At 36.8% G+C, this 26,711-nt stretch overlaps 1 protein-coding gene across 3 annotated transcripts in view; it reads left to right on the plus strand.

Annotated features, from left to right (window-relative positions):
- The window catches only part of NEBL (nebulette), a 249,113-nt gene that overhangs the window by 115,853 nt on the left and 106,549 nt on the right, over positions 1 to 26,711 (plus strand). The window contains exon 3 of one of the 3 annotated variants that reach the window (XM_064408443.1): positions 6,131 to 6,205. The exons of the other annotated variants lie outside the window; for them this stretch is intronic. The gene's annotated coding sequence lies outside the window, so the exon portion shown is untranslated. The remainder of the gene's footprint in view (positions 1 to 6,130; positions 6,206 to 26,711) is intronic. 3 annotated transcript variants of the gene reach the window in all.

Raw genomic sequence — 26,711 nt, forward strand, 5'->3', positions numbered from 1 at the left:
CATTCTGCCTTAAAGTATAAAGTCCTAATAAATGCTTTAGAAATTACTTAGCAAAAGAATTACATTAATTTTCAATGACCATGAGTATTTTTTGCGGATTTTTGCATAGGTCTTATGCTTTGTAAGCTTTCATAAATTTTAAAAATGACTAAACACATTCTTAAGAAATGATGAATCTAAGGAAATGTAAATAATATTTTAGATAGAACTCGTGCTAAATGAGAAAATAGAAAACTTTGGAAATTGTTTTGAAATCTCTAGGTTTATTCTACTTAAAAATTAAAAATCTTTCTTTACTGATTGTTATCAAAATATGCAAAATTAGAGACAGTGTTAAATTAGTTCCTATGCATATGAATTCTTTACCTACACTTTCAGGAAAAATTCTGAAGATATATGGTGGCATGCTGCTTTGTTGGGCTTCATTACTTCTTTTTGCTGTGATCCTGTGTAGGACAATAGTCACCAAGTATTCAGCTTGCTAATATTTTTTCCTTTAGTGTTTATTTACTGTATGTTTCGATACTCCATATACCATAAAATGTTATAAAATCAACCTGTAATTTCTTTGTGGAGTTTTCATGAAAGCTTCTTTCTCCTTCTTTCTCACTTCTTTAACTGTATTTATTTACATTGTTTTCAGAGTTGTCCAAGAAATAAGGAGGTATTGGAATTCTCCGTTATGGAGGATATAGATATGTGGTCCTTATTTAAATGAAGAACTAAAGCACAGATATTATTTGTGCTAATACAGTAAGCAGCACCTAGAGTAAGCCATTATCTTCTGTGTAACCTCCTATTAGAAGTAGAGGGAAGCACAGCCTTTGATAGGGAATTTTTCAGTTGTTTGTCAGGGAGCAAAAGATTGCTGAGAATCCAGAGCCGTGTGTTCATGATTCATCGACTTCTCTTTCTGTTCTCATAACTTTTTCACATTCTTTTTCTGGTCTCTCTTTCTTATTGTTATGTAAATCACAAGTATTATCTCCCAGCATGTGGGAAGAAACAGTATTTTTAGACTCCAGAATGCCAACTTGAAGGATACTTCTTGGTATGTCAGATAGTCATTACAGTAGTTCTGTATGAAACTGTCAGTACAGGTGGGACTGAATAATTTAGATTACTTAAACTGTGGTTAAATTTCTGCTGAGCAGGCAGATGTTCATTTTCCAGCAATGTATAATTCAGTTATAGACCATATTCTGTGGGGGTAGTAATACAGGTATCTCTAATGAGACATTCCTCACCTGCTAAAGGTCAACTTCCTGATCCAGAGCAGGAGAAGCATTAGAGTCTATCATTGATGTTGTTATAAAGCTGCTGCTTCTGTAACAGAGGTGGAAAGGTGCATAACTCTTCTCTAGAAACAGCAGAAGTATTTTGTCTTTGAGAAACTGGAAAACAAACCCCTGCCCGAGGCATAACTGCATTTGGAAAAATTGTTAGCATTAGCAATAAGGATTTATAATGCTGTTAGTGTGCTGTTTATTGTATGTCATACTGCCCACAAGAGTGTTAGGTGTGTAAATTCAGATAGGCCTTTGGGTAAGTCCACTGAAACACTATCTGCAAATCTGCATTGAGGTTCTGGTAAGCTACTAATGTGTGAAAGAAACACATTAGCAAATTGTGTAAAATGGAAGTTCCTTCCTGTTGCACACAAGTCTATTTGGACTTGAATGGTATGTGACTTTGGGACAATTTTTGCCTGGGGAAAGTTCCCTTTCAGCGGCCCCACTGTGAGGATGGTAAGCAACCTCAAACGAAGCTTCTCAAATGTGAATCCTCAGAAATGCAGGGGGAAATATTTTAGGTTAAATGGATCTCTGATAGTCAAAGCAAGCAGATGTGACGCCTACATATCTGTTTCTTAATGATCTTATTCCATCTGGCTTTTTTCTATAGGGTTGATTAGAAAAAATCTTTTTTCTCTCTTTTTCTTAGGCAAGTATAATGTGATACTTATTGTTGTGGTTTCTTATATTTTTCTAGGGTTTCAGAAGTCTATTTTATAAGTTTATGGGAGAAATTATTTTAACTCTTGCCTTTTTTTTTTTGTATTAGTACTTTCATATGAAATCAGTTGATAGCAGAAGTATGTAGCCCCAAAGTTTCAAAAAGTTTTCCGTGAAGTTCCACAGGGAGTAGTATACTCTTTCTGATTCTAATTTAAATAAATAAATTTGACAGGATGACTGTAACCTTGCTCACTGTATTGACAAAATAAAATGAGTTGTGTGGTGGAAATAAAGCAAGCCATCCAGAAAAATCCCCAAAGGCATGGATTTGCTGCATATGTAAGTGGGTCAACTCATGCATGAGAAATGAATGCTAAATGTAAATTGGTTGCAAAAGTGTAGACTTTAAGTAGAATTGAATCAAGTGATAATCTAAATATTTTGATAGGAATCATGCTTCTCTTTTGAAAACAACAAGAAAGAGAAACATTACAGAGAAATAGTTAAATCATGTATTTGTGTAAACTAGAACAGTGTCATTGCACTCCAGAATCAAAGGCATTGCATTCATTTATGTTGCTGGCGTTGGTAAATTTTAAGTTGAACCTGTATTTGGTTAAACCTGTGCTTTCTTTGATGGGTTGCTTTACGTGTACACTTCAATTCAATATACTGCTCTATTCTTTGATGAGCAAAATGTTCAATCCAGCCTAGAAAAATACTTATTGGGCTTTCCTGGGTAAAAATAATAATAAAATAGAATAATCTAGTTAGAGAATATAAATAAAAAAGATGGAAATTTCTGTCTTGCTGGTTTAATTTTCTATTTGTGATAACATTCATTTTGCAAGGCAAGGCTTATATGAAGGGCATCAGTAGTTTAGAAAACTACTACATAATATTCAAATATGTAACATAACATTTCATGGACTTCATTTTTAATCCATACTGATTGCCAGCTTGTTGACAGATGAATGTGTTACAGATACGTATTGACCTAAAGGTTTACATATGTATCTTTATAATTCTAAAAATCCTGATTGAAGGTTAAAACAACTGTGTAAATGTGAGGAATAAATTGTCAGCTATGCCATTTTCACATTTTGCTGTGGTATTGACTGTATTGCATGTGCCTCTTTGGGCAGTATTTTATGGAATAAAAAATTCCAAGCTGTAATGAAGACAACAATGAAGTGTTTTGTGGTGTCGTGAGCACCTGTCCATTGTCTGACCAAAGGATGTGAGTCTGTCTTTAAACACTAGTGACTTCAAGACTGAATCTACTTGGAAGGTTTTTTATGTTTAAATATGTGGCTATTTTTTTTCTGTTGTGATACTAAACTCTGTGATACTCTGTGATACTAAACTCTCTTTTCTGTTGTGATGACAAAACTCCAACTTATTTTTCCAGTATCCTTGAATATATTTTAGTGGTATCTAAATCACTAATTATTTTTAATGAGCACGTACTTTTGAAGTCAGTCTTTTTTACATATAGAAAAAAGATAATGAAAATAAAACCTCTTCATGGCAGCTCAACTTGGGAGCTAATTAAAATGAGGCTTTTAAAATGGGAAAAAATTAATTAGCCAAAAAGTTGAGAAGTAGGAATTAGCACCTCCAGAGATCTCTGGGTAGTTAAATGCTTGCAAGAAAGAGATAATTTCTTATTTCCTTTTCTTACCTAATACTTTTGTTGCTAGGGCACCATCTTAGGCATTAAACCTCCTGCTGAAGAACAAGATACTCTGCTTCTTCTAATACCATCTTTAATCTCGAACCCTGGAGATTTTAATGTCTCACCCCTATGATGCTCACAGGCTTCATTGACCTTGACAGCAGGAGTATCTGGTCCTCTGTGGACCAGATTTTTTTTGTTTTGTTGTTCTTGTTGTTTTGTTTTTCACATATTAAGACAAATTTCTGTGATTTTGTGATTTCCTTAGACTCTCAGTACATATATCAGTTGTGACAAAGTCGGCAATGTAATAAGTATAACCAACGATTGAACTTTTTAACCATCCAACCATCCTAACATAAGAAAAGTTTACTTCTCCAAGCAGTAAATTAGAGTGACACAAGATTGCTTTCTAACCCTTTCTGCTCTTGTAATTATTTAAATAATGATTCAGTTACAGAGATATTTGTGTACTTTTTTTGGAAGGCTCTTTGTCTCACATCAACACACTCTCACTGTTAGAAACCACATTATTTTAATGGAAAACTGAAGGATGTTTCTTCCCTGCCACCCCCTCCCCACATCTGCCTTGAGTTTCTTTCTCTCCTGTCTTTCCTCAGTTGATGAGTAGTGACCTGCTTCAGTCCCCCCAAAGGACAGTGTATAAAGGAGGAGATGCTGAATGTGTCAGTAAGTAAGCCAGCCACAAGCAGAAAATAGAGGGGGTCTGAACATCAGTCCCTAGTGGACTTTGGGAAAATCTAGTCAGAAAAAAATATAATTTCAGAGGTGGCTTTTTTGAACTTCACGTCTTTTCTGAACTTCTCCCTGCTGGGTCTTACCTTCTTTTTTTCTTTACTGGGGAACAGTGATGTAAAGTGAACCCATACCTAGTTTGGCCAGTCTAGCCCTTTTCTAGCCTTACCAGGAGAAATATACTCCAGAGTGTGTGGCTTCTGTTGCCAAGATTAACTGATTTTTGCGGGGTTTGCCACAACAGGAGAGCTGTTCCCAGCTTCTACAATAGTGAGTGGCTAAGCAGCTGAGGAGGACAGTGTGGCTGCTGTGGGTTTTGGCACAGCAGAAATGGTCTTTGAGGGAGGACTGGAGGATTGTCTTATGAGGAGCCTGTGGCAAGACCCAGAGTCTGTACTAGGGCAAAGTCTGGGTGTGGGTGTCTCCAGGCTGTGCCTCAGTGTGCCAATGCTGAGCAGGGGTCCTACTCCTTTCTCTGATCATTAAATGGGACAAAGGCCATTGATCTTAAGTGAGATTGGCTACCATTTTGCTACAGAGATGGAGCCACTCAGTTGTGCTGTTCCCTCAGGTACCACTGATGGAAAATTAAGGATTCAAAGGATCTCTGGAGGCACCTCAATCTCATCTCTCATGGTTTCTTGCCTGCTCATCAGAGATAGTTGCTCTGGTGTGGGCTGGGCTGCCCTTGGCTACAGTGTTGTGGGAGCAAGAGGAAGGGCCAAAGGTTTTATTTGCCTGTGCCAGCAAGCTGTAGACATGACCAGGGCAAGGGCAGCAGGCATGGAATGAGGTCACTTGTTTGGCATTGCCTTTTGTTTAGTGTTCCTTTCTGCACACTGCGTGTGTCTGGCTAAGATGATAGCAGACATGGTGTCTTGAATTGAGTTAGCAATCAGTGTCGTTTTCAACAGAAATGAAGCGGGTGAAAGGCTCAAAAAAGCTTGGTGGTGATGGAAAATTAAGCAGAATTATCAATGAAGGTGATGCAAATTTTACAGAAAGCTGACTTTATTGTGGGATTGGAAATTAGATGATCAGCCTATATTGAAAATTACTGGAAAAAATATTCAGAAGACACAAATGAGGGTTGAGCTTTTGGTATGAAAAAAAACCCTGTTAAGTGAAAATGTCTATAAAGTTACAAGTAGAATATAACTGCAGAAATGAACGTGATTATGCACAGTTTCTTATAAGGCAAGCAGGAAATGTAGCACTCAGGCACCATACTTAAAAGAAAAGCAAGTATGTGGCGTATAATAAAAGCCTGAAACTCATTAATATAGGAGCCAGGGGAGACTAGAAGTATAAAATACATTAAAAGAAAGATCAGACAAGCTTGGGAAAGTTAAATTAATGAGGAAATATTAACTGTTGTTATCCAAATGCAGTGACGGTTGGTAAGGCTCTGGTGTGCTGATAGCAGGAACTGAAATGATCTTAGTAAGGGGAGACTGTTGCACAAGTACTTGCCTTGGCATGCATTACTGAGCAGTGACAGAGCTGTGCTGGTGTCATCAGTGAAACCAATGAGTCCATCAGTGAGCTTAGGACCTTGTGCTATTTCTACTCACAGCTGTGGCTCTGTTCTTCCAAGTTGTGACCAGCCCATTGTGTCCTTGGTTAGCCGTAACTGACTTGAATGTGCAAAGTTAAAAAGGATTAATAATTATGCACCTGACCCTAGACCCGTTTGATATTGGTGGGCTTCATCCATGACATCTGATTGTCTTCACAGGCTTTCTGTTACAAACCAGAGAACATTTCTGAGCCTTGAATGGTGAATTTTTGAAGAGGTGGCTGAGATGCAAAGGTAACTATGGTGTTATGGGTATTCCTTACATACATGCAAGTGGTTTTGCATGGCATGGCAGTTGACAAACAAGATATTAATAATGAGTAAGATGGCTTTGACCCCACTAGCATTTTTTACTGTTTTTCAAGTGAAACTCCTTATCATGCTACCACACTTGCCCTGGCAATGCAGGACCCTTTTGAAGCATACAGAGTAGATTCATAAACTGAATGATGTGCTCCAACCACCAAAGTGTATCCAGTCCACTGGACCAGAGTGGAGCTAGGCTGTAGCTGCTTCACCCTTTTATAAAATATTTTATGTCCTTAGAACCATTTCGTCCTAGAGATCTGCTCTTGTTATGCTGCAGAACTTTCTAATGGAAACATTACTTATGTTATCAGGCTTAGAAATGAGACATCACTTCGAAGTTGTGTTCTCTTGAGACCCGAGTGTGATGCTAACTGCATCACAAGCTTTGAAATTCAGAAAGAGGAAGGCTGGAAATAGTGGGCACTGAAAATCAGATTGTTGCATGACCTCTGTTTGCCCTGTCAAGGGGTCACTGAGACTTGTCTGGTGCATGCACTAAACTTGTAATTTATGTTTGTGGAGGATGTCAAGAGGAAGATTCATGCCTGGATGTGCAGGTGCTCCATTAGAACTCAGAAAGACATGGATTGATTAGGTGGTTATTGCCATCTGCAAAATTAGCCTGGTCAGAGACCCCTGACAGGGAAGCTTGGTGCATAAGCAGTGATCCAGGCTGCAGTTGATAAAGCCTCAGAATGTTGGCAGTAGATAACTGAAATATCTGTGAGAGCTATCACATCTGGTATGCTGGCTCTGAAGTTTTGGGGGTGCCACACTGTGTCTGATGTTGGAACTGAATTTTGCCATGTTTTTTGTGTCTGGGTCTGCAGAAAATAAGCACACTGTGTGTGTGTGTGAGATACAGGAGGGGAGGTAGGATAGAAATTTAGCTGGTTTCTGTTGCTTTTGGGGCAGTGTATAAATATATGCCAGATGTATAAATGAGACTTGGGAATTGAGTATATCCCACAGGTATAAATGAGACTTAGGAGTTATCTGGTTGGCCTGTGTCTGTCAGAAAAGATATTCCTATGGTTCAGAATAGCATGAGGAACTTGGGGAATCCTAGGAAATCTGCTCCATGTGAGCAATTTGTTTATATTTTGCCACATGACCTTTTCTGACATAACTCTAAATAAAATGTGAGGGTTGAGAGGTGAGGCACACAGTCCTTCTCTGTTAAACTAATAAAGCTGGCTGTTGGAGTGTGTCCTGGGGATCTGGCTTTTGTTCACCTGTGTATCCTGCTCAGTGTTTGGTTTCTATTCTCAGATAAATGGAGCCATTTTCTCAAGCTGTTTCTTACTGGTTTTCAAGAACTGGCTGGACAGAGGAGAAGGGTTTCAGGAAGTATTTCCTTCTGTATGAGCACTTTTACTCACTGCACTTAAGAATATTGCATTGTAAGGGCCACTGAGGCCGGTCCTTAGCTGTCATCTCTGTATTTGCTCTCAGAAATCTTGTCATGCACGTTTTGAACCTGATCTTGAAAGCCTTCAGATTTTTTTCCCCCCTAAGTGTCTATCTAGGTGTTATCTGAGGTATTTCTTGTTTGTCAGGCAAGTTCTTTTAGATGTGATTGAATGTATGGCTCTGCCATCACTGATTTGTATGAAGACAGGACAATACATCTTACTACAAATGGATTTGGGAAGTCTGCACTTCATTCCTGATCTTTCTGATGGCATTCTTTGTTGCCTATGTTGCTACTTCAGTTCTGTTTCCTTTCCTAGAAAATGTGAATAATTGTGCTGAGGGCCTTTAGAAAACTCTTTGAAGTTATAAAGAAAATGGTAGAATAGCTGAATGGTATGGCTGCTGGTTGTTGTTATTTGTGTGTATAGATTTTCTAGGTTGTAACTTGGGAACACAGGAAACAGTACAAGAAGGAGTGTCTTGAGTCATCAGCTCTAGTCTTCTCTTTAGGAAAGGCATATCATAGAGAGTTCTCAAAACCCATGTCAAACTCTGTATTAATCTAATTACAGATTTAGCCTACTATTTTTGAAGACAGTTTCTTAATTTCACCTGCTGCAGGTAAGAAGCCTCATCCAGTTTCCACAAAATAGTTCTTTATGGCAGGGCAACCATTGTCTTATTGTTTGCATGGCACTTCTGCCTCTGTTATGTGTTGAGAGAGGTGTCATTCTCAGACTTTTGCTATGTGAAGCTGAACAAGTGACTAGTTTTCATGTGCCCTTGCCAAAGTCTCACTATTCCACAAAGTCTTGACTCTGCCTGTTCTGATGGGAACTCACTTTTTTTGAGTACAGACGCTGAGAGTGTTTTTCACGCTACTGTGAGATTTAAAATATATCTTTCCTGATTAATTTCAGGATTATATTTGGGTTTCTTCATGGCTATTTTGGTGGCCTGAAATTACTGTGTGATTAATTTGGATATGCAAGTACATCTCTTTCCAACTATCAAACCTGTAACTTGTGGTAGAAATTCTCTGAAGAGCATATTTTTGCATTAAGTAATATTTAATTCCCTCTGATTGCTTCAGACCTCGAACCTGATTAGTTTTACATAGAGAATCTTTTTTACAGCCATACCTCATTAATAAAATTACTTAATAAAATTAATCATGGTCAGACCCTTAAGGTATATTCTCGTGGTATCTCTCAGCACCATTCTGTTAACACAACTTATTAAATTATTTATGCAATGAGCTGATCTACCTGTCTGAATTTTCAATTCTTGGATCAGTCAACATATTTTCTAACTTAATACATAAACCTTGTTTTTTTGTGCTACTTCTTTGTGGCTGCCCAATTTGGTAGATTATTAACAGTCCTTATAATGATATTTATGATTTCAGAGTGCATAGTTATTCTTAGGTTCTTTCAGTTTGGACTTATAGAAATCTACATAATAACAGATACGCTGGAAATTTTAGTGAACATAGAAAATAACAATGGAAAACTTTTATGACAAGGATTTACAGTATGTTGTTTGATAAAAGAGTATTAAAATTTTTTTTGAGATAAAAGGATCTTATTGTGACATATATATGGCAATACGCTTGAGATATTCCTTGCCTGCTGGTTTCATACAGCTTTTTATAAAGTTCAGGTAATTGTATTTCCTTTTTTGATGTGAGTATGTGAAACAGTGTAAAATTTAAAGACCTTGTTAAAAGTCTTCTTCTTATTCACTATCGATGTGGACATAGCTCTTGAGTTTGCAGTAAGAGTATCCTGGATACTTTTTATTTGCAAGATGCTGAGATTTTGCAAATGTTTTTGCTGCACCGTGGGGCCCTTCAGAGTTATTTGTAACAAAAGTGAGGAGAACCCTGTTTCTGTGCTCAGCGTGTGTGATAGATGATTGTGTGAGGCACTTGTTTCACATGTAGGTTGCTGTCTCTCTGTGTTGCCTATGTATCTCTGCCATTGGAAAAGTCTCACTTTGCATACCTATTTTTCATAAGTTGAAAGAAATAGAAAGAAGAGAGAGGTAAAGAGAGAGAAATCAGAATAATTAATACAAAATTTCATAGAACCAAAGCAGAATTCAGACCTGAGTCCCTATTTGAAAAACTTGAACATGAGTCATGCATCTGTGTGCATAATGTGTTATGCCAGTTTTATACAGAATTTTGGAAATCACATGGAAGTTCATAATTTTAGAGGAAAGTGATGTGCTAATCACCTTCAGTCCTAGTGGATACACAGTTAAATGGGTGTGCATTCAGAAAGAGAGTGGATAGGTGGAAGACACTTGAATTTGAAATATCAACTGTAAATGCTGCATTTGTACATGAAAATCAAAGAAAGTCCAGGTTTAATGTGTGAAGGACCATAGCTCAACATCTTGTGTATCTTTTACTGCTGAGATCAAGTATTTGGCTATTTTACAGACTGGAGTCTTCTCCCTCCTTCCCTTTGTCTGTCTCAAACTCCACCAAGAAAACTGAAGCTCTCATTCTCCTGATGCCCAGCATAAGAAAAGAAATCTAGACAGTCACAACTAGTTTGACCTCACTGCAAAGTTCCCTTTTGCCAACTCAACTCTATCCAAATCATGAATGGGTTGTAGAATGATTTCTTCTCTGGAGGCAAGAGGTGTAACTTCCAGGAGAGATCTGAGTTAGTCATCTCTTGGCCAATTTTGCCAGTGAAGTGTTCTGATGTGCCTCTTACTGTCCTGCCTTCCTTTTTAACCTGGGACTGTCCTCTGCCAGCTCAGTGATTGGTGGCATTCTCCTGAGACTCTCTGGTAACATCTTGTGGGGATGGAGTGAATTTCTTGGGATGGCATTAATCTCATATTAGCTTGTTATTTTGGTTACAAAAGTGCCAGGAAATGTAGAGGCACATGTGCATTCTCATATTGGTGTACTGGAACAATTATTCCATGTACTTGTTCCAAAGACATTTAGTTATCAGGGTGCAGGAAGCCAAACGCCTTGGTACATCTGGGAGGTCAGCTCCAAATGCCTTGCCAGTGGATTGTTAAATAATGGGAAATCCTTTAACTTCTGTGTAAGCCTGAAAGTGAGGGGATGTCCTGCTACTCTTTTTGGTTTTATTTTGTCTCATGTTCTTCACTGCAGCACTGGATCTACATTGCTTCCTCTTCTGTGTTCATTTTACCAACCATTTTAGGGCCATGTTAGGATTCTGCTTCAGCAGACTAGTAGCAGTCTAAGCCTGTGTGCATGTGCTTGGTGCTCTAGGTAGGAACTGTGACAATTTCCCTAAAAAACTCTAGAATATTTTTAATGTTTTTAGATTTTTCAGGAGCATTTTTGCACTGATACATAAGAACTGTTGCATTTATAGAGCAGTATCAGACCAGATGATAGAACACATGGCTTATTTATTCAAATGCAGTCATGCAACCCTCACTTGTCTAGAAGCAGACATATTCTTAATTGCCAAACAAAGTTTGTTTGTGTTAGAATTATTGCTCCAAATGACCTTGGCAATTTGCAGTTCCCTGTAGCTAATAGCTTTTTGAATGAAAACAGTGGACCCTGAACTCTGGAGGTGAATAAATTAATGCTTTACTGTGTATTAAGAGGCATTTTCACGTATGCTTTTTTATTGTTTGATAACAACACTATTTACTAAATTACTAAAGTACTAAAAGCTATTTAGTCTTTCTTATCAACAGTTAACCTTGATAACCCTTGTCCCCATACGCAGTCAGCATTTTTTAAATTCTAATTTGTTTAGTGTGCTCCCTGAGTACCTCATTTAAAAAAATTTTGCCCTTTTCCCTTTTGTTTAATGACAGTTCTTTTAAAAGAAGCCTGCTGTCACATGGCCAGCAATAATCTGTATCTTTTGCCTTATTTCCTTTTCCTTTTTTGTTGTGCATGTCCTTGGTTACATTAGGTTTTATATCTAGAAATGGAAATAGTCATTGCTTATCGAAATGGTGGTCTATAAAGACACCTTTGTTTTCAAACTAAATTTCTTTTTGGTATCCTGAGTCTAGTTCTTGTACAGGGTTTTGCGAACATCTCTGCTTTGTCTGTGCTTTCCTACACAGATACTTTCCACACTTCCCCTCATACATCTTAGGCTTTGACAAGTTGGTTAGAAATGCTCTTAAATAATAATAAAGGAAATCAAGGCATTTTAAACACTCTTAAAATTATTTTTTAAAAATTTTTTATTACTATTTAGTTTTTATCATTTCCTGGACTTTCTGGCTCAATCCAGTATATCCTAATTCAGTACCTTTTGCTGTAATTCTCTTATGGAAATTATGATAATAGTGATGATGAGAACTCCCAACTCCACTGCTTTGTGGAAACCTGCTTGACAGTGTTAAAAAGTAGCCTTAATAAAAATAAATTAATTCTGTTGATAAAAGTGTTAAAAGTCAATGTGGTGACAAGCTGTGCTGTCTTGAAAAAACAATTTAAAACCCCTAAATCATAATATAATTTTCTCAAGGCTTTTTAATACTGAAATCTACAAACAGGGGTTGCATATATGATGAGCAAGAGAACATGAAAAAAAATCACTTTGCAAAACTGAGAGAAGATGTCTGCAAGTAAACTTTACTTTGAAAATGTGTTTTAAGAATAGAAACATTGATAGTGTGAAATCTCTCTGAGTAGTGAAACAAATCTGAGGTGGGTTTTAAAAAAGTGGTGCTGTTGTCTATTTTAGACCCTCACATCAACATCTGCACATAGAACTGTCTGTTATTAAGCTGTTCAGGTCATTCAACTGGATGCAAGGCTGTGCAGAAAGAATGCATGAACAAAGTAGCATTCATCAATATTCTACAGTAACTATCTGCCAGCTTCCTTCTGGCACTTTTTCTCTGTTTCCTTCTTAAAGGAAATGAGATCATTCAAGGTAGGCTTGTCCTTGTTGAAAGAGGTGTAAACTAACTTATATTTTCAAAAGTGTTATTGTTTAAGAGCTTGTCAGAATAGCTTTTTTGCTGCTAAATTTTTTATGTTTAATACTAAGAAATTGAAAACTAAGAAATAGTCTAAAGAATTAAATAAATGTTTATTAAGAAACTTTTTGAATAATTGAAAGCTATATAATTGTTGGGAAGCAGACTTTAGTTGCCAACTTCAACCTCTCTGAGGACAATTTATAAATTTATAAATTATTAAACCAGTCCCTTTGTTAATATGGGAGACTTGATATAAATGTTTACTCTGATAGAGAAGAATTAACTGGCAATGTAAAAATTGGCAGTTATTATGGCTATGATCTGATTGAAGTACCTATGTTTGAGCAGACCATGACTCCAGGCAGTAGTGTTTATTTGGACTATTAAAAGGCCCTATTTGCTAACCTTAAAGCAATTAACTTAAATGTAGCACAACTGTAACCACATTGCAATGAAATGCAACATGACACAAAAAGAATCAGAATAATGAATATCAGAGTGATAGTCATGAAGAACTTGATAAAGAGGATAAGCAAAGAATGACACAATTTTGTGGCAAGTTATTCAAGGTAGGGCAAGAGTAGAATGCGAGTAACAAAAAAAGAAAAGATAAGTGAAAATGTGATTGTAAGTTCAGATAAATATGCATGTATAACTTATATCTATAAAATATTGGCCTCTGCATTGACTTTTACCTCTCATAAGCTACTTCTCTGTAGACAAAATCTCAGTGCTTGGTAACAGTAAAAAAAATTATACATTAGTAATAAATAGGGAAACAATGGAAAATGAAATAAAAGAAAGCTTCATTATACATCTGTGGCAGTCCCTTTTTCACGCAGACTTTGAATAATATTTTTGGTTCTGGTACGTTCAAAAGAAACAAAGAGTTCTGGAAAATCACCAAGGATGGTAAAATTCAATTGGAGGAATGAATGAGTTCTGGTACAGGAGTCTTCAGCCTAGACAAAAGAGGTTTAAGAATTCAGAAACGTGTTGTAGAAAGCTCCGCACATTACCCTAGGATGTATAGTCAGGGAGTGATTGCTTTCTGTCTTCTCATGCAAGAACTAGGAAGTAACAAGTGAAGCTCATCAGAAGGTAAACAAACCAAGCAGAAAGGGGTGCTTCCTTGTGGGAAGTATTAAATGACATATTTTTGTGCTAGAAGTCTTATATGAGTGTGAAGAATCTAGGTTAGTTCAAGAATAAGGCAAGCCCTGAGAAAAAACTGGGCTGTGGAATGAGAAAAAACCCACAGCAGGTTGAGGAAATACACCAGACTGAAAACAACTGGAGTCAAGGAATGTGTATGTAGGGGAAGTATCACATATATTTACCCTGTCCATACTGCTTCCAGGTAGTGCTTGTGGCCAATCTTGGATAAAGGACACTAGGCCAGATGGACCTTTGGTCTAAGTCACTACTAGAGACTCTTAAATTCTATCTTTATATAGAAGCAGGGGTGAAATACTTATATAAACTATTTTATGAAAATATAAAATTTAAAACATTTATATAATAGATGGAAAGAAATTGATGCTGAATATAAGTTACTAGCTAAATACAAAGGATACAAAAAGGTGAAAAAGTCTGACAGAATTAAATGGCTGACAGAATTAAAAATAATAAAGTCTTTAAAATAAAGGATCATTTTAAAATGTAGTTTTTAGCAATAACCAAGATAACTTCTGCCAACATTCTTATTTCAAGTCAGTTGAATGTGGTTCCTAATCCAATCCTTTCCAATTTTTTGATGTATTTTTATATGTTGAATTTGTATTTGAAATAAGTTAGCTCTTATTTCACATTTGGGACTTGGGCTTTCTAAAGTTACAGCAACATACAAAAAGTTACAGTATTTTTAGAATGAAGCGGAAAGATGTGTCCATCCCACTTCTGAGACATATCTGAAGCTGGGCCATAATACTGTTTAAGGAGGGTTTGTGGTCAGTGAGGCATATGGCAGATTTCAAGGTGTAGCTGTTATCAAAGGGGAATCTCAAATGGGGATGCTTTTAGTAGTTTTTCCAGTGGTTAGTCCTTCATTAAAGACTTGAACTAATTTTGTAGGTGCTCTAGTGGACAAGATGTTTTCTGGGAAACTAATTACAGATACAAAGTTAAACAATCCCAGAGGTAAAAGGAAACTTGGTGATCTTTCAACAAATACCCTTATGGAGTGATTTCAGACTATGGGTTAAATGATCAAAGTCCAAAAATACTTATTTTTAATAGTGAGATGTAAAAGAATCAGTTTGTGAACCTGAAAGTCAAATGATACTTATCACAGGATGAGAGCTGGATTTGAAAGATAGGGAAATGCAGGAGTCATTCCAGTTGTTTCTGTCACTGTAGCACTGGGGCAGATAAGGTAATATCCTTGGAGGTTCTGTGAGGACACCACTGGGTACAAGGAATGAGATACTCTCAGCAGAGGTTGAGGAATCAGGGCTGATACCAGAGTATGGTGTCCCCGTGGCAAGGTGGATTTGAAACAGATGAGTAGAGTTCAAGGGAGGACAACAGAAATGATCCTGGGGATTGTAAAATAATGTTAAGCTGTTGGAGCAACAGCTATTCATTCATCTGTGAGAAAGAAATGGTTTTAGTACTGCATAGGGATATTTGCACAAGGAAAAGATATCAATAAAGCTGGGACTTGACAACAGTCCTGACAGAGATATGACAAGGTCTCCTGACTGTGAATTTAAATAAACTGTGTGCAGTTGATATTTTTATTTAGAGGAGACGTGGCCTGGATCAATGCTGTTAGCTGCTATAGTAAACACTTAACATGTCCTGCTTCTTTCAGCATCACGCTAATTGAAAGAACAAACATTTGAAAGGACTCGAGACCTTTTCACCTTTTTGCAGTGTGGCTGTATCTTATTCTGTGCCAAACTTCTTACCATCCTAAGACTGAAATTTTTTAATGTACTTGAATTCAGTGAAGGGCTTTGGAGTACAAAATGCCATCTTGTGCTATGCAGAGACACGCAAGGAAGTTGCAGACAAAGTGAGCATCTGTATGAGAAACAGAGGCTTACAACTGCTTAAGGCTAGAATACCATCATCAAGGCTGAATACAATCATCATGGTATTCAGTCTCATTTCTACAGTGATTTTGTTGGGTTTTCTTGACATCTTTCAAAGTTTTTATGTATGTCTTCTCTGTGCGTGCTCATGGTGGCTTCCATATAGGAAGTCAAACTTACTCCTCTCTCCTTATTATCACTCTTTTAAACTCCAGTTTGTGACTCACTACCGTGTAGCCACTCACTCCCTGCAGCCCTCACCAGAGGGATAGGAAGGAAAATCAGAATCAGGAAAAAAGTAAAACTTAAGGGTTGATGTAAGAACAGTTTAGTACTTAAAACAGTGAGTAATAAAAGTAAACCAAACAAACATAATAATAATAGTAGCAGCAGCAGCAACAAAACAGCAGCAACACAACAACAGCAATAATAATAAAAAGGAAATTAATAAAAAGAGAGAAATAAATGCTAAAAAAAAAATGAGTGATGCCCAATATCATTGCTTACCACATGCTGAATGATACCCAGCTGACCAGCAATCACTCCCTCCCAGCCAATTTCTCTCAGTGTATACACTGAACATGATGTACTATGGTATAGAATACCTCTTTGGCCAGTCTGGATCAGCTGTCCCAGCTTCATTCCCTCCCAAGTTTTTGTCTCCTTCTTGCTGCCAGGGCATGAGACACTGAAAAATCCTTGACTTAGGGTGGCACTACTTCGCAAGAACCAAAACATCAGTGTGTTAGCAACATTATTCTCACACTGAATCTAAAACACAGCACTGTACCAGCTACTAAGAAGAAACTACTAACTCTATCCCAGTTGATATGATCCTTATGTAAATAGGAAGGATTATAATTGTTTTCTTAGAGCATCTTGTCTTTAAACTGTCCAACTTCCTCTTGCTTTTGCCTATGCTTTACTTCATTGGTTTGTAATCTCTACTGAGATCAGGATCAGTGAGAACAGGAGAAATATATACTATTTCTAAGGTCTTCCTATCTCCACTGCTGTTGGGTCTTTCAGCACATAAAAAATTGCCAGTGTAGAAGTTAAGTGACATATGAAGGGCTTGCACAGGAGAGCAGTGTCTGTGATATGCAAGTTCTGTTTTTTTGGACATTCTCAAATAACCCAAGTAGAAATAGGGCAGCTGCAGAATCTGATTAATAAGTTAAACTACTGTTCAGAATAATCACTGTGTCCAGCCTTACTGTCATTGGTAAATCTAGATTTTTGCCCTTAGTTTCCCTTTTGACTTTGTGATTGACTTGTAACATGTTCACAGACTTTGTGTTCTGACCAATGAGCAGCTGAGCTGGAATTTGATTGTTTTATAATACCAATCAGAAAATTCTTATTTTTTAATAAGAAGCATTAATGTAATTAATGCATTTGATGATAATATGCTGCTTATAATTTATACTCTGCTATAAGGAATGGTAAACATTGCAGAACTACTTTGAGAATATATAAATACCTGAAATTCATTATTGTTTCTTTAGGTCCTGGATAATCTTCTTTTGTCCTGAAATTGTTCCCTTATTATGGGTATGACTCCATAGATAAATGAATATTGTCTTCCCATTCATCTTCTCTAAGATAAATAATAAACAAAGCAAAAAAAAAGTAAATAAACAGATTTAAATAATCTTGCTATTTCTATGATATATTCTTGCATAGTTGTTTTATTATTTTATCTTTCTTACATAAGCAAAGCAGGCAGATTACTGTGAAATAAGTCTTTCTTTCCCCATTCACTGTTACCTCTACTTTTTAATACACTTTTTAGTATTTCAGCATTTAAGTTAGAAAAGCTATCAATTTACTTCAACAAACAAATAGGAAACGTAACAATATGATGCTTGAATGTGAGTTTGGTTATAACTACTTCAGTAGAGAAAATAGTAAAATGGTACACAGGGTGGGTATCAGCTGCTTATGCAGACCAGAAGAGTTCCACAGTCCTTGCAGGTATGAACCTATAGATGTCATTGTTTGTCTATTAGTATTAATATTCCTCTGTAGAAGCAGCAGTTTCAGTCCTGATGGATGCATTTAAAAAGCTCAACAAAGTAGAGAAGGTTTGGAGAAATGGTAAAGGATTGATCTAAGGCAATATTTTAGTCCTTAGGTGAATCCTTTTTTGTTGTTGTTGGATAAAATATTGAAAGGATTTCATGGTTTTGAAAGATCTTGTGAAGAAAGAGGATGTATGTTTGGAGAAAGATACTGTGTGTGTTGAAGAAAGCAAAACTAAGATCTACTCTCTGGAAGAGGAACTTAAGTTTGAATTAAAGGCAATGTTTTTAAAGAGCAAAGATAATTAGCCATGATTAACCATGAGGATTGTCAGAAAATGTTCATATTTGTATGAACTCATAAGGCTAAGTAATGGTTATATTTCTATTGGCAAAATTTCATATTTTACAACAATTTGTGCGTTCATGGTAAAAAAATTGGTCAACGTGTTACAGAGATTGTTACAGGAAGATTCAAGACAGTCTTACCTACACTTTCCAGGAGTTAAGGGTGGCAAAGAACAAAATTTATAGGAGTGGAAAACTTACTGTTCTTCAGGGTTGATTATGTATACAGGATTGATGGCTGACCATGAGGATGCATTTCAGGCTGTGGTGTGACATTTGTCTTGGGCTGATCTAACACTGTGTTTCTGTTTAAAGAGATGCTACTGCTGTAGCCAGGGATGTTCCTACCCCTCCATGCAGGAAGTTAACACTTTGAGTTGAGTGGGAAGACTGGGAGAGGACAGGATTCTCTTTTAAGTGACAGTGAAGTTCTGAATTGATTTAAGAGAATTGTGACTCTTGACTCATATGTTTAATGTCTATGAGGGGGTAGAAAGCTAATGGAGATGGGTAGAAGAAGAATTTCTTACAGTGCTGAAAGGTATTTAAGATCCAATCCCCCCACAAAATGTTTAGCTGATCTAGTTAAATTAGGTTTTACTTCAGTTTATACTAATACAATTTCTATGTATCTGGAGACAATTTCATGAAAGGTGAGGTTGATGAAGGTGATCTAGTCACTTTCTGTAAGATGCTGCCCAAGAGGCATATCAGAGAGTTTAGTGCTCCTCTACCCTTAATGTTCATCCTTGATTATTCTGTCTTAAGAAATTGTTTGAAGTTAGTGCCTCGGTGGTGTTGGTTCAAGGTGTGCCAAAGTTTTGATGCATCACTGTGCACAGAATTAATGCTGAAAGAAAGAAATGTGCCTCTTCATGTAGGGTTTTAATAAAATTCTCCTGAAATATGGTCTGGTCCTTTTCTCATTGGTCTGTATATAGGCTAAAAGTGGATCCTGCTTCTAAGGGCTGTGAATCCATAAGAATTTTCTACTGGTCTTTCTTCTGCCTTTTCTTGTAGGTAAAAATCTGCCTCCAGCATGAAACTGGAGTTTTCCAGTACACCAAGAGAACTTTGAAGTAAGAGACTTTCAGTTTTGGACATTCCTGCAACATGAAAGGGCTTTATGGCATCCAAGCCCCTGCTTTGCAGGGGAGATGATCTGCACATCAATGAAACTCCTTCTCATGGCTGCAGGGTGTGTAGAGCTATACAGGTGTCTGAGGATGGAAATCTTTGGGCAATGGAGACTGAGATATGGGAGAGCAGAGGTAGGGCACTCAGGAAAAAAATTCTCCTCTATAGCAAAGTCATTAAGGATTTCAAAAGGCTTTAAAGGTGTAAGTACATTTTCAAAGCAATTCCAGGTTTGTTATGTCCAGAAAAAAGAAAAAGGAAAATATTTGTGGACTGCTTAATGACTAAAAGTTGCTACAAAAGTTAAGAATGATGTTAAAATGTTACCTTGTGTCACATCAGTCACATGCCTTTATTCACTTGTATTGGAATGGACATGGATTCTCCATTCTGCTTGTGGAAACCACTTCCATTTTTCTATCTCAGTTTTTAAAACTGGAATATAAGGAAAAGGTAAAATTTAGGAAAAATTATCCCTCTTTCTTCCCCCCTGGTCATGAATGATGAAAATAAAGGCGATATAAGACAAGAGACATAGAGGCTAAATGTTTTTCCATATTTTAATTGGTCAAAGTGAAAATGTAAAAAAAGTTTGCCAAAGACTATATTAATATAGTTCCTTTTTGCACTTGGTTTTGGTGCCAGTTATAATAAAAAACATGAGAAAAATTTTAGTGCTTAATTGGTCAGTTCAAAGCCAATATATGAGATAATACTGAAACTATATTAAACTTCTTAAATGAAAGTTATGTTGCAATTTAAGTGCCTTTTGCTACAGAGAAAAATTGTCCTATTATAGTCTGGTTTTATATAGATAATGGATGCAATTCATTTGAAGAGGCTTTGTAATTTTGTTTTGGTATATGAAATAACATTTCATATATGCCTTTTGGCATTTTTCATGCAAATTACTTTTTCATCAAATGCAGTTTTTGTAGTACTAGCTCTGATTTTCAAAAGATTAGCATTCAAAATAAATTGATGCATAAGTATTGAATTTGTGCAATTAAAATGTGCTCCAAGTAGAAAGAGGAAGTGGTTTAAGAGTCTGCTGAGATGCTTATTGTGTTTATGGCTGTTGCAATGACAATAGATGCCAGTGTTGACCCTCTGTTACTAATTTAATTGCTCACATGGATATAAATTTTCCTTTTGAAAGCAATAAAGACAATGTTTTTATAGAATCAGTGGTGAACATTGAGACATCCATTGCATTTTGTCCATAATGTAAAACATTCTCTCATAAAGATAATTAAAAATTGGTCAAATTCCACATGGTAGTGACTGGGGTAATTTGTTTCTTGTGAGCTGGGATCAGAAATGGACACTGGACTTTTGTTTTCTGCACAGTCAGAGGATGACTCTGAAGTCCCTGCTGGTTGGCACTTAGGCTGTTTTGTGCATAGATGTTGCAAAATGCAAGTCGTTATTTTGTGACTCATGTATAACCTGTTAGCTATTTAAATAAGTAGAATATGAGTCTCATGTGAGGTTTAAATAAGGTCTCTTTCTTCTGCATGGGGCAATCTCTGGGTTGTTCAAAATAATAAAGACAATTTCTAGTGAATACCACTTGGAGACATGTATTTTTTCCTTCAAGTTAGATAGGTAGTTTGTATTTATCATCTCCTATTGTGTACAATTTTGATCACAGTATTAAGCATTACTCCTGTGAGGAAATTCATAAGGGTGCATGATTTTGCCTGTGCTATGAAGTTGTTAGTACTTTGAACAAAGGCAGATCCTGGCCTGCACTGGGACTGTAGCTATAGATTCTGCCTTAAAAAACCCTGGAAAGTATGAAAACAAAAATCTAATGATTCTTATGAGAAAATTATATTTTTTTACTTTCTAAAGACAGAGTTAATTAGTTGCATGTCTTAAGTTACTCTAAAGATGCTTGGGCTGTACTCTTGCTCCATATGTGTTGATACGATTACAATTAAGTGGTAATTAAAGGTAATTTGATCTCTGCTGATGCATACACTTCTATATAAAAATAAGTATGTAGACTGCTCTACTGACAGTGATGGAAATCCTTAGGGATGTGAAAACTTGTTACACAGAATTCCAAGCAGAATTAGAGCCATAAGTTCAGTTTCCTCTTTATGATTTTTTTTTTTTTTTTGCAAAGTAAATACTGGAAAATGAATGGAAATAGATTGAGATTGCTGGAAAATATGAGGACCATGCCACAAGAAGTAAATTTCTCTTGTTCTTCCCTGAAGGAAAAACTCTGTCGTAATTGAAATAGACAGAATGAATATAAATTCCTTAGCCCTAGTATTCTGTCTAGCAATGCTGTGGCCTGTGTCACTGCCAGGTCAAAATTTATTAAATGATAACAAAATAAAGAAAGATTAAGGTTTTTTAATTTCAGATGTAATTACAGAAAAATGTATTTATGTATTTGTGCTATATACTGTGATGTAGGAATTACTGTATGAAATTTATGAGTTTTCATAGGCTAAAAGCAAATTTCGCAGTGGTCTCTTGGCTGAAAATTCATGAATTTAGGACTGCTTTCTTTTTAATTTTAACTGCAACTCTGAATATTCTGTGTTCATAATTTATTTCAGGATAAGTAGAAACATTTTTTTTTGGCCTGATCAGTCTGAGAAAGGCGGATCTGGCACAGCCCTGTCTGTAGTTGCTTATGTTGTGGATGGGGTATAGGAAAGGCTGGGGTAGATCCAAGGGTATGGGGATGATGTAGAGACTTCTGGAAAACCAATGTCACAGCTGGCAGGGACTGTACATCTGAACAACAAAGGACAGTGGGAAATCAAATCTTGTCTTTTCTAGGGCTGGTAAAAAAAATCAGTTAAATCCTAAGTTACTGATACGAACTTTCAGTCATAACTTCAGTTTCACACAGCTTAGTCTGGGCCCTGAGGCTTTTGGTATTATGTTTCTTCAGTTTTAAGGAGTCATAGTATTTGTCTCTCCATTTAGGTACTTTGTCAGAAGACTGAGAAAGTGTAGTGATGTAGTTTACATTTCCAGCTGAAGTTTTAGTACTCAGTAGAACAGCCCCCCACGTCAGTGTTTCTTCACTTTTATTAGTGGATGTTTGCAGTGTCTATTGTGTCTGTTACCTGAGCCCAGATTTAAGCAGTTCCTATTGCTCTTGTAGAGTTTTTCAAAAGTTTAACAGCACAGTGCAGGAAAAGCAATTACTTTGAGGTGCATCTATACCAATTCAAACATGAAGCCCTCAAAATATAATTTTTATTTGCTTTTTCGATAGTGTTTATGTTGACCATGTTTTTCTAGTCTTTTGAACTACGAATGAAATGGAACATCTTTCACAGTATTGACCTTTCAGTTGAGTTTGGCAGCCTGCAGTGACTTACTCAGTGTTGTTTTGGCATCAGTTGGCATTTCTGTGGAAAATGTCATTACCAATGGCTCTGTTCCCTTAGAGAGATGCCTAGAGGGGAATGTAAGCTTGCATTATAACTTAAAGAAATTACAGTGATCAATACAGAGGTCTGGCATCAGTGTACAGTAGTGAATATTGTACACAGTCCAGATTTGTTTTTCTCAGAGAAAGCTTAAAGCAGGTTCCATTATGAGGGGGAAGGACTCAGTTGCTTGTTGGGCAACGTGTGCTACTTATGTATAGCCAGTTCTGTGGGGTGTTAATAAACTGCAGCTCCTGCTTGTGCGTGTTCCAGAACTGCTGATATGATTGTTTCTGAAATTAAACAGTACTTTTGAGATTACAGATGTTAATTTTATATTTTAACTTTTGTGACATTTCTCTGTTTGACTTGGGAGAATGAGTTTTATATATACTTCATGGGGAAAAAAAATGTAGTGTAAAATTAGGAAGGAAGGAATTGGAATTGGTTTCATATGCCCCTTCTTGTATGGAAAAATGTTTAAAAAAATGTCAGCAGAGATGCGAGATTTATTCTGATGTTGGTATGGCAGGAGTATCCTTTTTTTGCCTTGGTTTTTTTTTTTTCAAGGAGACCACTGAAATGCTGAAAAGGCAGTTTGCCCACAGTCAGATTTGTTCCACTGGGATTTTTTGATTTTATTTTTCCCTTTTCATGGACTTTGCAAAAATTTAGCAGTGTAAAAGTAAGTGGGAAAAAATTTGTTTCAAATTCATAGTAGAGTAAGGACAAAAAAGGGATCTCAAAATGGTAGGTAATGGAAGACATACAGGTGGATTTCATGCTCTGGGATATTCTGAATAGAGCTGTAAATGAATTTAATATAATGCTGGTCAGAAAAGACACAGTTGGGGAGGGTGATGTTGAGTCCCATGTTCAAAGACTCAGATATTGTTGCTTGTCCCATGCTTGTCACATGGACTTTTCTGTGATCTTAGGCAACTCACAATCTTCCTAGATAAGGGAAGAATCCTGTATGAAATAGAAGCTGCTGTTCACATCTAAGAGGAGTTGGCATCCTATGACAAGGAAAACTATAAAAATGTAAATTTATTATACTTTAATGTTTATTCTTAGAAGAATCAAAATTGTGCAAAACAATTACAGAGCTGAGAATAGACAAGTGGTGGAGTTCAGGATTTGATAAACATTGGCATCAGCTTGTATTTAGAATATAAGTTATTTTGGGGAAGGAAGTTTTGGCAGCTCAGAACCCAGCACAGTGTAGACCTAATCACAGATCAGGACCACTCATCTATGCCCCAGTAAAATCTGGAAGCATGGTTTACAATTCAACCCGATATATTATATCAGTTAAGAATGTAAACATCATTAGAGAAACAGGAGTGCCAAAGTAGGAAGATTAACCATATCCACAGACACTGTGGTGGTCTGACATTCTTGATTCATAACTTCTACCCTTGATTTTTTTTAATGGACAGAAAGAAAAAAGAGAGTAGTTAATGGAAGATTCAGAGACGAAGTAGAGAAAGAGAGCTGGAGCAAGAAATAAAAGAGCTCTTGGGTTAGGATTAGATTAAATTTATTCTAGTGTATTTCTGTTGTAATGCTGCATTTGTGCATTGTAATAGGATGTACCCAGGAAGCACCAAATGTGTCCAGAAATACAATATTATTTTCTTGATTTAAATTGAGAACAAACATGTTGTTAACAAGAAATGGTACCTTTTGGGGTTCTTTCTAAGTACAGTGTGATAAATGAAATACCCCTAGATCTCAATGTCAGTCTTTCTTGTTTTACCCAGTGATAAAAAGGTTTACTTTTCTCTCCAAGATTTCATGTGATTGACTAAAAGATCTTGAATGAAGTCGCAGTACTTGCCAAGATTTCATTCCCATTGGAAACAACAGTCATCCTAAGCAATATGTATTACTGTTGGTTATACTGGTCTGGAAAGCAATGGACTTGAGTCATCATGTCTGTAACTCAGTGAGAACTGAAGACAAATACTAACTTCATTTGTTTGTTTGAATGCATGTAAAGTAATAAAATTTGTTTAGTGTGCTTGTTCATAGCAATGATGAAAAGTTCACTTCTAAATCAACAATACTAGAACCTTGAATATTGTGTGCAGTTTTGGGCACCACAATAGGAGAAAGACATGAAGCTATTAGAGAGTGTTCAAAGGAGGGCCATGAGGATGGTGAAGGGCATTGAGGTGAAGCCGTGTGAGGAGTGGCTGAGGTCACTTGGTTTGTTCAGCCTAGAGAAGAGGAGACCTCATTGCAATCGACAGCTTCCTCATGAGGGGAAGAGGAGGGTCAGGCACTGATCTCGCCTCTGTGGTGACCAGTGAGAGAACCCAAGAGAATGGCCTGAGGTTGTGTCAGGGGAGGTTTAGGTGGGATATTAGGAAAAGGTTCTTCCCCCAGGGAGTGGCTGGGTGCTGAAACAGCTGCCTAGGGAAGTGGTCACAGCAGCAAGCCTGACAGAGTTCAAGAAGTGTTTGGACAATGTTGTCAGGCATGATGTGGCTCTTGGGGCTGGTCCTATGTAGGACCAGGAGTCTTTTGGTGATCTTTTTGGGTCCCTTCCAACTCAGAATATTCTCTGAGTCTGTGAATAAAGATGAAAGCAGTGTATCTCTTCAGTAGTGGTGGCTGTGTACCATTTCCACGTCAAAAGTAATTGGTAGATTGTAATTTCTTATCTTCAGTCTAGTTTTTCTACAGTTACCTGATTCCATTGTTGGTAACTCTCCCTTCTTTCTTTGTATAGAGAGTTTCTCCAGCAATTTCAGTAACTTTTTACTTGCCAGGGAGCTCGAAGATGAACTCGGAAGCACAGGTTTTGTTGATGAAGCTGTCTGTTGCATTGTTTACCAAATATTTTCTATTCTAAATGTTTGCTTTTGTCAGACTGCCGTGTGGAACTTAAAATGTCAGTTGTCATCCTAGAATAGCTCTTTCAAAGTGAAGAAAAACATATATATTACTTTGCTTATGTTTTAATAAATTACCTATTTTTTTGGAATAACTTAAATATTTTTTCAGCTGCATTGGCTATTGTTGTTAGAAAAGAAATGAAGAGAGGAGGAGGATTTATGTGGTGAATAACTGGTTTTCTGTTGATCTGTGTCTAATTTGCTTTAGGAGTATAGCATGGCTATAATTTGCTATCTAACAGGTACTCAGACTTTCCTCCACATTTTGTGCTGGATGTTGGACTTCTGCATATGGGAGAAGCTGAAATATCTGGAACAGGAATAGGGAATTTCTCCCTTCTGTACTATCAATGCTTCAACAGTCTACTGCCTGCAGGTGATTCTTGTGTAAAGGAGACAGAAAACAAACTGCGGGAAACTGTAGAGGATTGAAGGAATGTAAAAAAGAAGAGCACTGAAGTTAGGACTAGTTATTTTTCAGTGAAAATGGAGGAAAGAACAACCTGGACAAGAAGATTGGGACTATCAGTTTGCAAAGAGCAATTAGTGTTTTGGGAAAGGTATAACATAGCTGTTAATTTTGGCAGGGGGCTATTTTGAGCCTGGTAAGACTGGCAGACTGAGATGTGTGGCGAAGGATGTGAAAGTCTGTTCTTAGTTACTCAGCTCATGTGGCAGAGATCTATGTGATGAGTTTAAATGCTGTAACCTGGGTGGAGGCCATGTGAGTATAAATACAGGAATCCTTGCTTTCTTACCTTTTGGGAAAATAAACTAGAAAATTACATACAAAATAGAAGAGAAAATGTTACTGTGAATACACTGACATATGACATACATTTGTAAGGTTAGCTAGGAAATGCCAAAATTCAGTTTGTCTTGGCATCCTCAGTAAAGACCATATGTGTGGTGATATAGTTCTAAATCACATTAAAATGTTTTTATGTATAATATTTTAATATTTTTAATAAACTATCTACTGTATTTGCTTTATTGTCAGTGTCCAGCTCTTGTCTCTCTACCTCATCATTGTGTATCCAGGACTGATTTTCAGTTGTAAATCTGAAACATGAAGTCCATTCCAGCTTCCAAAAAATCGTGGCTCATCTTGGTCTATCAAAAGTATCTGCCATAAGCTTCCTGCTTGGGCCCATAATTGTTCCTCTGAGTCCTTACCGGAAGACTGCCTTTTCTTA

Source organism: Passer domesticus, chromosome 1, assembly GCF_036417665.1.
Source record: "Passer domesticus isolate bPasDom1 chromosome 1, bPasDom1.hap1, whole genome shotgun sequence".
In the NCBI taxonomy this organism is placed as follows: Eukaryota; Metazoa; Chordata; class Aves; order Passeriformes; family Passeridae; genus Passer; species Passer domesticus.